The sequence below is a fragment of the Misgurnus anguillicaudatus genome, chromosome 2 (assembly GCF_027580225.2).
Source record: "Misgurnus anguillicaudatus chromosome 2, ASM2758022v2, whole genome shotgun sequence".
In the NCBI taxonomy this organism is placed as follows: domain Eukaryota; kingdom Metazoa; phylum Chordata; class Actinopteri; order Cypriniformes; family Cobitidae; genus Misgurnus; species Misgurnus anguillicaudatus.
The window spans coordinates 5,360,430-5,374,068 of NC_073338.2; the positions used below are offsets into that span (position 1 = coordinate 5,360,430).

The 13,639-nt window shown below is 42.5% G+C and overlaps 1 protein-coding gene across 3 annotated transcripts in view; it reads right to left on the reverse strand.

Annotated features, from left to right (window-relative positions):
* atcayb (ATCAY kinesin light chain interacting caytaxin b) overlaps positions 1–8,510 on the reverse strand; it is a 32,718-nt gene extending 24,208 nt beyond the window's left edge. For 2 of the 3 annotated variants that reach the window (XM_073871963.1, XM_073871966.1), the window contains exons 1-2: positions 7,825–8,509; positions 7,476–7,716 (exon numbers count right to left, since the gene is read on the reverse strand). The gene's annotated coding sequence lies outside the window, so the exon portion shown is untranslated. Of the gene's footprint in view, positions 1–7,475; positions 7,717–7,824 lie in introns of all 3 variants that reach the window. The other variant, XM_073871971.1, reaches the window with a different exon arrangement.
* Between the last annotated feature and the right edge of the window lie 5,129 nt (positions 8,511–13,639).

Below are 13,639 nucleotides of genomic sequence, written 5' to 3' on the forward strand. Positions count from 1 at the left end.
AACTAAATAGAAATGTGTTTGCAAAATAAAAACTAAACTAAAACTAACAAAACCATTCATGAAACTAACTAAAACTAAACTTAAATTTAAAGCAAAATTGAAAACGATACTAAAATAAAAACTAATTTAAAAAAGCAGAACTATAATAACCTTGCTACACAGGTGACAACACTTAATCAAACGAGCACATGGACACAACGTGAGTACAAACACAAACACAAAACATGACACGGAGGAAACATTGGATTTCCTACCGTGACAGTACCCCCTCCCCTAGGAACGCCCCTTGGCGTTCCCAGCCTGCTTTACCTGAAGATTGTAATCATCAATAAGGCGGTGATCCAGTATGTCCCGAGCAGGAACCCACCTTCTCTCCTCCGGACCGTAACCTTCCCAATCCACCAAGTACTGAAAACCGCGTCCCCTCCGTCTAGAGTCCAGAATACGATTGACCGAATACGTGGTTTCCCCATTAACGATACGAGGCGGGGGGGCACCGGGGCAGGCGGATTAAGACGGGAAAAAATCACCGGTTTAATTTTGGACACATGAAAGACGGGGTGAACCCTCCTGTACGCAGGAGGAAGGCTAAGACGCACTGTTACCGGATTAATGATTTTGGTAACAGAAAACGGGCCAATAAATTTGGGCGCAAGCTTATTCGAAACGGAACGCATCGGAATGTTCTGGGTTGAAAGCCACACTCTTTGACCGACGACGCAACGGGGAGGCTTCGACCGGTGGCGATCGGCCTTAGCCTTGGTGCGCGACCTTGCCTGAAGTAGAGCTCTACGAGCTCTGGTCCAGGTGCGGTGACACCTCTGGACTAGTGCGTTTGCGGAGGGGACCGACACCTCGGATTCAGTACTAACAAAATTAGGTGGTTGGTACCCTAAACTACACTTAAATGGAGACATGCCCGTAGATGACACTGGCAGAGAATTGTGTGCGTACTCCACAATTGAGAGTTGTTGACACCAGGATGAAGGATTGTTGGAGGCCAAACACCGCAATGCCCTTTCGACATCCTGATTGGCTCGCTCGGTTTGACCATTGCTCTGGGGATGGAACCCGGAAGAAAGACTAACAGTCGCTCCTAACAATTTACAAAACTCTCGCCAGAATTTGGACACAAATTGGGGACCCCTGTCAGAAACCACGTCTGTCGGAAGGCCATGTATACGGAAGACGTGGTCAATGACAGTTACCGCTGTTTCCTTGGCTGATGGCAATTTGGGCAAGGGGATGAAATGAGCCGCCTTCGAGAACCGGTCCACTACGGTTAAAATCACCGTATTACCCTTGGAGGATGGGAGGGCGGTAATAAAATCTAGCGAGATGTGGGACCAGGGTCTCGAAGGGACAGACAGCGGTAAGAGTAACCCATCTGGAGGTCGATTGGAAGTCTTACCAACAGCACAAACCGAGCAAGCCAAGACGAAATCGTGGACATCACGAGCCATACCAGGCCACCAAAATCGTTGCTTGACTAGAAATCTAGTTCTACTAACCCCTGGGTGACAAGCAACACTGGAACAATGACCCCACTGGAGAACATCTGACCGTAACCCCTCCGGCACAAATAAACGGTTCGGTGGGCAACGAGCCGGGGGCGTTACCCCTTCTAAGGCAGTCAACACCTTCGATTCGACCTCCCATCTGAGCGCGGAGATAATGATGGTCTCCGGTAAAATGGGCTCGAGAGTAGCAGTACGATCGGAACGCTCAAAAAGACGGGATAAAGCATCGGGTTTGATGTTTTTGGAACCCGGCCGGTAAGAAAGTGTAAAATCGAAACGACCGAAAAACAATGCCCACCGACCCTGCCTGGAGTTAAGTCTTTTAGCAGTTCTAATGTATTCGAGATTCTTATGGTCCGTCCATACAATGAAAGGTACACCCGACCCTTCAAGCCAGTGACGCCACTCCTCCAGTGCTAATTTGACGGCCAACAACTCCCGATTGCCAATGTCATAGTTAACTTCAGCAGGAGATAAACGATGAGAATAATACGCGCAAGGATGAACCTTTCCGTCTGAGGATGCGCGCTGGGATAACACTGCTCCTACCCCCACCTCTGACGCGTCGACCTCCACTATGAATTGACGTGAGCGATCAGGGGTGACAAGAATAGGAGCTGAAACAAAGCAGCTTTTCAGTTTGGCAAACGCAGCCTCAGCTGCGTCTGACCACCTGAACGTCAAACTAGGGGAGGTCAAAGCTGTCAGAGGTGTGGCTAGTTGGCTGAAATTGCGAATGAAACGCCGATAAAAATTGGCGAACCCCAGAAATCTCTGCAGGGCCTTGCGAGACTCTGGGGATGGCCAATCTACCACAGCCTTAACCTTCTCAGGATCCATGCGAACACCCTCAGTCGAAATGATGTGTCCTAGAAAAGAAACAGACTGTGCATGAAAAACGCATTTCTCCGCCTTGACAAACAATCCATTCTCTAGCAACCGCAGAAGCACTCGTCGTACGTGTTGCACGTGTTCCTGGAGAGACGAAGAAAAAATCAATATGTCATCCAGGTAAACATATATGAACTGATCGACCATGTCTCGCAACACGTCATTAACGAGTGCTTGGAAGACTGCCGGCGAGTTAGATAGACCGAAAGGCATCACGCAGTACTCAAAATGGCCACGAGGGGTGTTAAAAGCAGTCTTCCATTCGTCCCCCTCCCTAATGCGGACCAAATGATAAGCGTTACGTAAGTCCAATTTAGTGAAAACGGCCGCTCCCTGCAACCTCTCAAAGGCTGAAGACATAAGCGGCAAAGGATAAGTATTCTTTACCGTTATGTTGTTCAACCCTCGGTAGTCAATACAAGGTCGCAGAGATCCGTCCTTCTTTCCCACAAAAAAGAACCCCGCCCCCGCTGGAGAAGAGGAAGGGCGAATGAACCCCGTTGCTAGAGAACTGGATATATATTTCTCCATGGCCGCCGTCTCTGGAATAGACAAGGAATATAACTTGCCCTTAGGCGGAGAGGTACCTGGCAATAACTCTATCGCACAGTCGTAGGGACGATGAGGAGGAAGAGAATCAGCCCGCGACTTACTGAACACCTCCTTCAGGTCGTGGTACTCCGCGGGCACGTTAGTCAAATCCACTGCTTCCCCCTGAAACACAGACTCAGAAACATTAACACCAGCAGACAAAAGACAAGACAAATGACACTCCTCGCTCCAGCTAACCACAGATCCGAGACGCCAATCGATCCTGGGGTTGTGTTTATGGAGCCAAGTGTGACCGAGAACAATGGGAGTCTGAGGTGAGTCTGTGATGAGGAATGAAATCTTCTCCGTATGGTTACCAGATGTGATGAGTGAAACAGGAATGGTGGTCTGAGTGATGACTGGAAACTTGTGTCCATCAAGTGCAAAAGGTGCAATGGGGTGTTTGAGAGAGGTGAGAGGAATCTTGGTCTTACATGCGAAGTTGTAGTCCATGAAACTGCCCTCGGCCCCAGAATCCACCAAAGCGTGCTGATCCAGTGTGTGAGTAGACCACCGTAGTCTCACCGGAAGGAGTGTCGATGTAGATGAGGTCTTCCTGGCAGAGATCCCACCCGATAGTAGCCTCAGATTTACTATCGGGCTTGATCTTTTACTGGGCAGCGCTGGATGTGATGTTCTGGGCTGCCACAGTATAAACACAGTCCACGGGATCTCCGCCTGTTCCTCTCCTCCCGGGAGAGCCGAGCTCGCCCCACCTGCATGGGTTCCAGATCTCCAGGTGGGCTGACCGCAACCTCTGGCCGCCGATGCTGAACCTCGGGACTGGTTGTGCGAGTGGTTCTCCCCCTCCGTCTGGCGGCTTGGTCTAGCCGGTTGTCAATACGGATAGTGAAATCGATTAATCCATTGAGTGAAGAGGGAAGTTCCACGGCTCGAATCTCCTGTTGGATGCGGTCAGCCAACCCATGCAGGAAATGATCCCACTGCGCCTCTTCGTTCCACTTACACTCCGCCGCCAGGGTGCGGAACTCGATGGAGTAATTGGATACGGACCTCTCCTCCTGACGTAGGTCCGCTAACAGTCTGGCCGCCTCCCTCCCGGCGACGGAGCGATCGAAGACCCGTTTCATCTCCTCCGAGAGGGCGTGGAACGAAGTACAGCAGCTGTCGTGGTTCTCCCACACCGCCGTCCCCCAGAGGGCAGCCTTCCCCGTGAGCAAGGAGAGCACGAACGCCACTTTCACTTCCTCGGTGGTAAACGTGCGGGGCTGCAATGCGAAATGCAAAGAACAAATGAAAGAGAAATGATCGACAAAATTTCGGCTCACCCGCATACTTCTCCGGAATCGGAAGGCGTGGTTCGGACTGGGGAATACCCCCGGTGGCGATCGGCGGTGTGGGTGGCGTGGGGGTCGCAATGGGTGGCGATGGATGTTGTTGTTGAGCCTGAAGGGCGAGCTCGTAAACCTTCGTCACCATTGCTTGAAAAGCTCGACCCATCTCATCTATCGCCTTGTCCTGGCGATCCATACGACCCACAGCTCTCTGTAAAAACTCTTCTAGATGAGATGGGGAGCGATCGCCTGCTGCCTTCATGATGGTCAGATCCTTCTGTAACGATACAATAAAGTGGAGGAGGCAAGCGCAGACGATCAACACAGATTTATTAATAATGATGGTAAATACAATGAAACAACAGAGTGAATGACTGAGTCCAGGATGTTGGCAATGGTGATCGAAGGTCTACGGTGGCGTGAAGAGTGTTGAATCGTGAAGTCAATGATGAGTGTGATGATGGCCAGTGGATAGAACCAGGAACAAACCAAACACTCACACGGAGACGACAACACGAACACAAATCCAACACGACGACGAGAGACGATAATCCAAGTGATTTGCAGCAACATGAAATGAGGATCTGACAACAGGAAGAGAGATGAGTGAGTATATGTAGCTGATGGATGATTAGGATCAGCTGGAGCGAGTAATCACTACACAGGTGACAACACTTAATCAAACGAGCACATGGACACAACGTGAGTACAAACACAAACACAAAACATGACACGGAGGAAACATTGGATTTCCTACCGTGACAGTTGGCCTATATTGATAGGATAGCACCTTGCAGTTGATGGAGATTTGTGGGATGCACATCCAGGTTCCACCACATCCCAAAGATGCTCTATTGGGTTGAGATCTGGTGACTGTGGGGGCCATTTTAGTACAGTAAACTCATTGTCATGTTCAAGAAACCAATTTGAAATGATTCGAGCTTTGTGGTGCATTATCCTGCTGGAAGTAGTCATTAGAGGATGAGTACATGGTGGTCATAAAGGGATGGACATGGTCAGAAACAATGCTCAGGTAGAACGTGGCATTTAAACGATGCCCAATTGGCACTAAGGGGTCTAAAGTGTTCCAAGAAAACATCCCCCACACCATTACACCACCAGCAACAGCCTGCACAGTGGTAACAAGGCATGATGGATCCATGTTCTCATTCTGTTTACGACAAATTCTGACTCTACCATCTGAATGCCTCAACAGAAATCGAGACTCATCAGACCAGGCAACATTTTTCCAGTCTTCAACTGTCCAATTTTGGTGAGATTGTGCAAATTGTAGCCTCATTTTCCTATTTGCAGTGGAAACGAGTGGTACTCGGTGGGGTCTTCGGCTGTTGTAGCCCATCCGCCTCAAGGTTGTGCGTGTTGTGGCTTCACAAATGCTTTGCTGCATACCTCGGTTGTAACGAGTGGTTATTTCAGTCAAAGTTGCTCTTCTATCAGCTTGAATCAGTCGGCCCATTCTCCTCATCAACAAGGCATTTTCGCCCACAGGACTGCCGCATACTGGATGTGTTTCCCTTTTCGCACCATTCTTTGTAAACCCTAGAAAGGTTGTGTGTGAAATCCCAGGAACTGAGCAGATTGTGAAATACTCAGACCGGCCCGTCTGGCAACAACAACCATGCCACACTCAAAAAATTGCTTAAATCACCTTTCTTTCCCATTCTGACATTCAGTTTGGAGATTGTCTTGATCAAGACCACACCCCTAAATGCACTGAAGCAACTGCCATGTGAATGGTTGATTAGATAATTGCATAAATGAGCAATTACATTAAATTGAACAGGTGTTCCTAGTAATCCTTTACGTGAGTGTAAATGTAAAAATATAAAAAAGTAGCACCGCCTCTAATACAACGTTCGTTTTCGACTGACATCACCAAGCCCAACAAGCCAGTTTAAACCCCCATTCAGACCACAAGGGAGTAGCAGTGGCAGAGTGAAATGATCTCATTCATTTTAAGTGAAGCTTGGTCAACGGAAAGTGGGCGCGTCAAGTGACGCAACAAAGTAGAGAAACGTTTAACCTTATGCAAACCATGAGTGACTTTCGTGAGTGACTACCAATGAGAGCAGCGGCGCTCACATTATCCATCTCTCCTCAGTTACGGTACTTGTTTATGACAACCAAAATTAGGAACACCTCCTAACGACCTCATTGAAAGACATGGGCAACACACAACAAGAAAGTCACTGGCATTCTAAAACTCATTCACACAGTAGAGGTCTTCATATTTTAAATGATCAGCCGGGTCCGGGTCGGGTCTCACTCTCAATGTATTACTTTGGGTCCCGGGTCTGTTTAACATTGTGGGTAATACCCGAGTCGATTGGACTCGGAGAACACACACTCACATTTAAATAAAATATTTCAAAATCAGCAACAAAAACTTAGATGAACTGTCGCATAAATTTTTTTGATGATGCTCAAACTGTGTAAAAAGTTTATATTTGGTTGCTCCAACCAGGCAGCCAACGCGCACGCGCTCCTGCAATGCCTCTCTGGCCACCAGTCAGGAGCTTCTACAGTAAGACGCAATGACTTTACGTTTGACAATTGGCTCTTTTATTTAGAAGGCGGGACTTATTCCGCCAAACCGCGCGTTTTGCACTGACTTCTCTAATTTTTTAAATAATATATTATAAATTGACCGTCTTGCTGTTATATCTAAAGTTTTCGCGCAGACTCTGCTCAAGAGCACAGAGATGACAGCAAAGCAAAGCCAACGAAAGCAGCCATGACACCGAACGAGCAATCGTCACCACAATCCAAATGGGCAAACAGGCACCCGTCGGCGCCGGCGTGTGCACACCCACAGAAAGCAATGTGTTGTAGTTTTTTATAATGGCGCGGTGCTGCGCGGCACTGCCTCAAGTGTGTCATCAAGCCACATTTCAGGCTCGACCAAAAATTCCTGAACTCAGACAGGGTGAAAAACTGTTTAACAATCTAATTCTGCAATTCAGTACAGCACAGTTCACAGTCTTTGTGGCGTGTTTCAGCACTATATTTCTACCATTTATAATGTGTTTAGAAACAATTTTCAAGATTGACTTCACAGGGTCTTTAAAAGCAACGTTTTGCTCTCATCCATCTTTAAATATCTTGTTTTATTAAGGAAAGTCACAATATTGAATTAAAATGCTTGTGAAATACTTACAGCAGATGTTTTCCTTGCACTTGTGTTGAGTTTCTGTGATGTCTCTCCAGTCTTTAGGCCTGCTGAGTTTTTACGATTAAATCCATTGTGGTTATAAATAGAAGAAAAAGCCCAAATTATTCTCTCCACCTCTCCCTCTCTGTCTGTCTGTCTCTTTATCAGTGTTGGTGGATCTCCTCTGGGTCGAGGTTGATGAAGAGAAGGTGTCTATCGGTCTCAAACCGGGCCGGGTGGATGATTTCTGCTCAATCGCAAACAGAATATATTAGCATCTGAATAATCTCATTCATATCATGTGATACTGACACAAACTCCCATGTAGCTATCAGTCCCAATGCAACAGACTTACAGATTGAGGGGATGCAGCATTCTCCTCGCGACCACCACATAATCCCAAACGTGCGATTTCAGAATGCAGCCCTGGCCCGTCTGAAGCATTGACTGCGCAATCTCACCTGAGGTCACGTCTCTGTTTTCTTATTCTGTGTCTTTGCCTGGAAAAGTGTCCATTTCCCTTCAGTTTGAAAGGAAGATTTATTCTAACCTTGTGTTTTTTCTCTATCTGGAGCAAGCTACTAAAGATGGATGCCCCTTTACTGTAACCTAGCAACAGCATCCCTGTCTGTCCAGCTTGAACACAATCTCTCCTCTGTAAAGTCCTCCCTCAAATAATACCTCCCCCTTTCTCTCTCTCTCTCTCACACACATACAGACAGCTGCTGGTGCTCTGGGCTGTGTCTATGAACAGAGGCTCATCCCTCGCTGTGATTGGTGGAGACATATTTTCTGCTCCTCTCTGATTGGCTCAGGTTTTATTTAATGACGTCATCGGTTTGAAACACAGGAGGCTTGTATGTCACGGTTTCCAGGATTGTGTGCACTGCATGAAGTATGACATTTGCAGCCCATCAGGGCCAGAAACTTTGCCATGTAATGCTTTTACATATCACAGTAAACATGTATTCACATTTACTTAGATAACATAATAACCTAATATTAAAGGATTAGTCCATTTTCTTAAAAGAAAAATCCAGATAATTTACTCACCACCATGTCATCCAAAATGTTGATGTCTTTCTTTGTTCAGTCCAGGAGGAAAACATTGCAGGATTTTTCTCATTTTAATGGACTTTAATAAAGCGCAACATTTAATACTTAACTCAACACTTAAACAGTTTTTTTTCAAGGGAGTTTCAAAGGACTATAAACAATCCCAACGAGGCATAAGGGTCTTATCTAGCAAAACGATTGTCATTTTTTACAAGAAAAATAACAAATATACACTTTTAAAGCACAACTTCTCGTCTAGATCTGGTCGTGATGCGCCAGCGTGATCCCTCGCAATACGTCATGACGTCAAGAGATCACAGAGGACGAACGCAAAACTCCGCCCCAGTGTTTACAAGTGTCTTGGAAGAGGACCGTTCCTACGTTGTTGTATGTAAACTGATACTAATTATTGTCCTTGTGTCAGTTTATTGTTTAAAATGGTCCGCAAATGTGCGTTTTATATATGTAACACGTGACCTCTCTACGTCACTACGCATTTACGTTAGGTCGCGCTGGACCAGACCTAGACGAAAAGTTGTGGTTTAAAAGTACATATTTTTTATTTTTCTTGTCAAAAAGGACAATCATTTCGCTAGATAAGACCCTTAAGCCTCGTTGGGATTGTTTATAGTCCTTTGAAACTCCCTTGAAAAAAAACTGTTTAAGTGTTGAGTTAAGTATTAAATGTTGCGCTTTATTAAAGTCCATTAAAATGAGAAAAATCCTGCAATGTTTTCCTCAAAAAACATAATTTCTTCTCGACTGAACAAAGAAAGACATCAACGTTTTGGATGACATGGTGGTGAGTAAATTATTTGGATTTTTCTTTTAAGAAAATGGACTAATCCTTTAAATAATCTTTAGTACATGCTTTAGAAATCACATCTATTTCTAAAAGCATTATAGTTTCTTAAAATTAAATCAGGGCAATGAAGTCCTTGAAATAGTTTGTTTTGATACAAGTGACCTTGCAGATAAGCAAATGCCTTCCTTGCATTAAAAAGCACAAATAAAGGCTTTTCTCAGAAAACAGTGTAATCTTTACTTAATTTATACAGCTGTGATAAAGTACTTATATAATTATTCACTGCCACCGAGATGAACTGGGATGTGAATAGATGGGATGGGTTGTATTTGGTTGTACGGAATTTTAAAAAATGAAATTAAAATGCCATGTTTCGTTAAAAAACTCATACATTTTGTGAGAAATGCATATAATTCAGATATTGCTCAGAGCACTGAGACATTGTAATAGTCAAGAGTGAATGAAGAGAGTTTGTGTTTGTTAGAGATGAAGCCTGAGGTTTTCCTGAGAAATAAACAGACCTGAAACTAAACTTCCTCTCGGCATTAAAAACATCCATTAACATCCATTCAATGCTTTAGGATGAGTGAATGTTTGAGTGCATTCTCTTCTGATCCTCCAATAGACAAAAGTGATTCATGCACAGTTTAAATATTACAGAAACTACAAAAAATACACATTACACTGCACATGTGATTTATAAATTACTCATGAGTATAGCTATATGCTACAGAACAACAGTATGACACCACTACAGTATAAACTTGTGAGATATTAAATAATTAATAATATAATAATAATTTAGAAACATATTCCATCAGCTGCATGCTGTTTCTATATACACCATAAGATGGCGCTTGAGTTTCTTCTTCTTTATTTATTCTTTACGCCACACCAGCATCTATGGCTATATTTATGGTGATAAGAGATGGTAAATCTAAGAGATTAATGCAATTATATACTAAGAGTATAATTAAAGATTATTTAATCTCATCTGTCTGGAAGCAATAGGGGAGAGAGGGGCACAAAGTAACGCATTTTGGCATTGGCTCTATCATCAGAAAGTATTCAATTTAGATTTATAATTTTTTACACAATCAACACACACATCTCTGCTACAAATGAACAATTAAAGTTTGTTTGTGGGACCCACCGTTATCATGCAATTACACAGAAAGAGACAGGAGGGCAAAAGTTACCCCATAGGTGGGGTTCACTGTAACAAACAGAGGGATTGTTGTACCTGCTAGAAAATTTTGTTTAAACACAAATTATTCAATCAAATTCTGTCTATATACTAGGTGGATATTGTTTATATATCTGCCTATAATAGATAGATATCCACTCATTCATCCAGCCATCATCCTTCATCTCACCATCCTTATATTGTGCATCAATGCATATAAATAGATTTTTTTGAAAGGGCTGCACAATTAAGACAAAAAATATAGTTGTGAGTTATTTCCCCTGATATTCTATTAACAGTTATCATTTTGATGAATGGTATTTACACACCCAACTCAGAAATCGAAAAAAAAAACACAAGATAAAGAAATTTACTTCCATGCCTCCAAAACACTCTTTGTTCAATATCTTAACCAAAATCTTTTAACAGTAAGTGAAAAAGACCAAAAGAACAGATTGCTCGGACCTGTATAAATATGTAAAGTAGCCGTGTTATTAATACAAATTAACCCTGCGTTAGTTTGTGCCCCGCTCACCCCTAACTCAATAACATTCATGAGAAATAATTAGACTTTTTTTATTTGGGTTTAAACTTTCAGGGCCATATTTACTATCAGCTTGTGGCAGCACAAACGTCTCTTCTCCTGTTCAAAAACTACTGTCAGGATTTACTAAAGACACGCAGTAAAAAAAATAGCGCTGAGAAGGTGTGGACAGATGCAAAATTAATGAAAGGAGAGATATTTAAATGAATCTATTTACTGGTAATTGTGCCATTATTTAACAGCTAAAAAGCATGTATTAAACCCTACGCTAATTTGTGAGGCTCTTGGTAGACTGCGCTAGTCCTTAAATGTGATTTTAGCACTTAATAAGGTAAAAAGTAAAAGTTTAGTGCACTTTTTAAAAAACTGCACACCCTAACTAAGAAATTGTGGTACTTTGAAAAGAGTCTGTGTTCAGAAACAACATATTGGTGTTTGGCTCAGGAGGGATGAGGTCTAATTTAGGAAGAACTGAACAGAAGGGGTTTTAATCTGACTCACCCTGAAGATGTGAGATTATGATGCACTCCACCTGTATGCAAAATACTCACAGTGTGTTGAGTTATGAAGACTGATTTGTGGAGACTACATTGAACATCTGTGCTTCTTTTATATATTTTTTTACCTGGAGATATACAAAATTGTGCATTTTAAAAAATGTTATTCAAAGAAAATAGATACAATGAATTATTTAATAATCCTATTAATTTTGCAATATTTTACACTGTAAAAAATTACTTCAACTGGTAAAACCTGAAAATGTTTTTCAACTAAAAATTTCACTTTAGTTTAGGAGAATTAAGTTGAAACAACTTTACCAATTGAAGTAATTTTTTTAATTTGATCCAACTTTTCACTTTTTACAGTGTAGCTCAGTAATGAAATGTAAGCAAATGTGTGACGTTGACTATGTTATTATAAAAAATTTTTTAGATTTATTACTTTATTAAAGGTATAGCGGAAGATTTTCCCGAATTATTTAAAAGAACCGCCCCTCCACATTTTAAAAAATGCACACGCGCCACACTCTCCCTCCTCCCGAGAGGGAACGCCTGTTAAACGCGTGCACGAGACACAGAGAGAGAGCATGCAGGAGTGTAGTTCTTCTCTTCGCTCTGTTTACAAGTTGCTGTCGGCATGTTTACCGTGTCTGTGCGGTTCGTGACTTGTGCCAGGGCTAGCATGGCTAATCATAGCTTACATCAACTTTTACTAGCAGTGATTTTAAATGGATTTCTTCAAATAGCATGACAAACCTTTCGAGTAGAAACTTCACGTGGGAAGCCCAATCTGTCCTATCTGTCTCCCAAAAACACTCTGGTCTTGTTTTTTAGTCCTTTCTCTTCTTGTCATACAATTCGTAGACACTTTTTCTCTTGCGAGCCTCAGACATTTTGAAAAAAAAAAAACACAGTGAGAATGCGAGCTTCAATGGATGGTTGAAACCGTAGCACAACACACATATACACCTTAAAAGTGCCCATGTGCAGAAAGCGAACCTAGGGACGAGAACGTATGACGGTTATCTGTCAACATATCATCAGAATGATTGACATCTGGGATGACCAATAATCTAGATGATCCACCCAGACAAATAAAATCTTCCACTATACCTTTAAGGCATTCTAAAATAAAATGGATCATCTGGGATATCTCATTGATCCAAAAAATGCCCATACTAATTTATACTAAAATATATGTTGATGCTTTTTTTACACAAATTATGTTGATAATATTATACAGTGCTACAGGGATGATGCATTTTGTAGGCAAACCCGGAAGTTAGCAGGACACTGGTTTCCTTTCCAAAAAGCCCATTCATTTTTTTGGATCAGGACTTTTAGATTATCACAAAAAATAATTTCTGGGTTTAACAAAAGTTTTGTCCAACAAGATCATTTTCACAGACGAACACAACTTTTTTACTTTTTTTAACTATTTACTAGAAATTTTACCTCAGGTTACAAGCTGAACTACACAACAGTCTCTCTAAATCAACGTCATCGCCACTTCTGACAGCTCTTTCAAACTTTATTAAACACATTTAAAACATGTTCAGTGATAAGGAAAATACTCTGTGGATGAATCTTGTTGGGAATTGTGCCCATGTTGTGTTGTTTTGAGATCTTCATGTGTGATGATGACGTTTAAAGTCCCTGACATTGTCTGTCCATATAGCAACTAATTAGCAACCACCCTTTTAAATACACTTTGTGGGGGGACAGATTTAAAGTCACGAGTGGGAGTATTACTGATGTGTTTACATATGTTGTGCTTGAGAGTTTAAGAGATATTTCAGGAGTTTAACCAAAACCCCATTCAAAAAACCCATTGACTTAGGAACCGGATGTGCTTAAATGCCAACTCGCTTTAGGTTTTGCCTACAAAAATAAGTCATCCCTGCAGCACTCTATTTGTTTCAAACTTTGTGTTTAATTAGAAAAGAAAACAACATTTAATCATTTCAATAGCGGCCCTAAACATTGCATCAACTTCACATTCATTAAAGCAATAGTGCTCCATATTTTTGTCACTGTGAGTATATCAACACAAAGACAATATCTCTTGTGTCCTTGGAC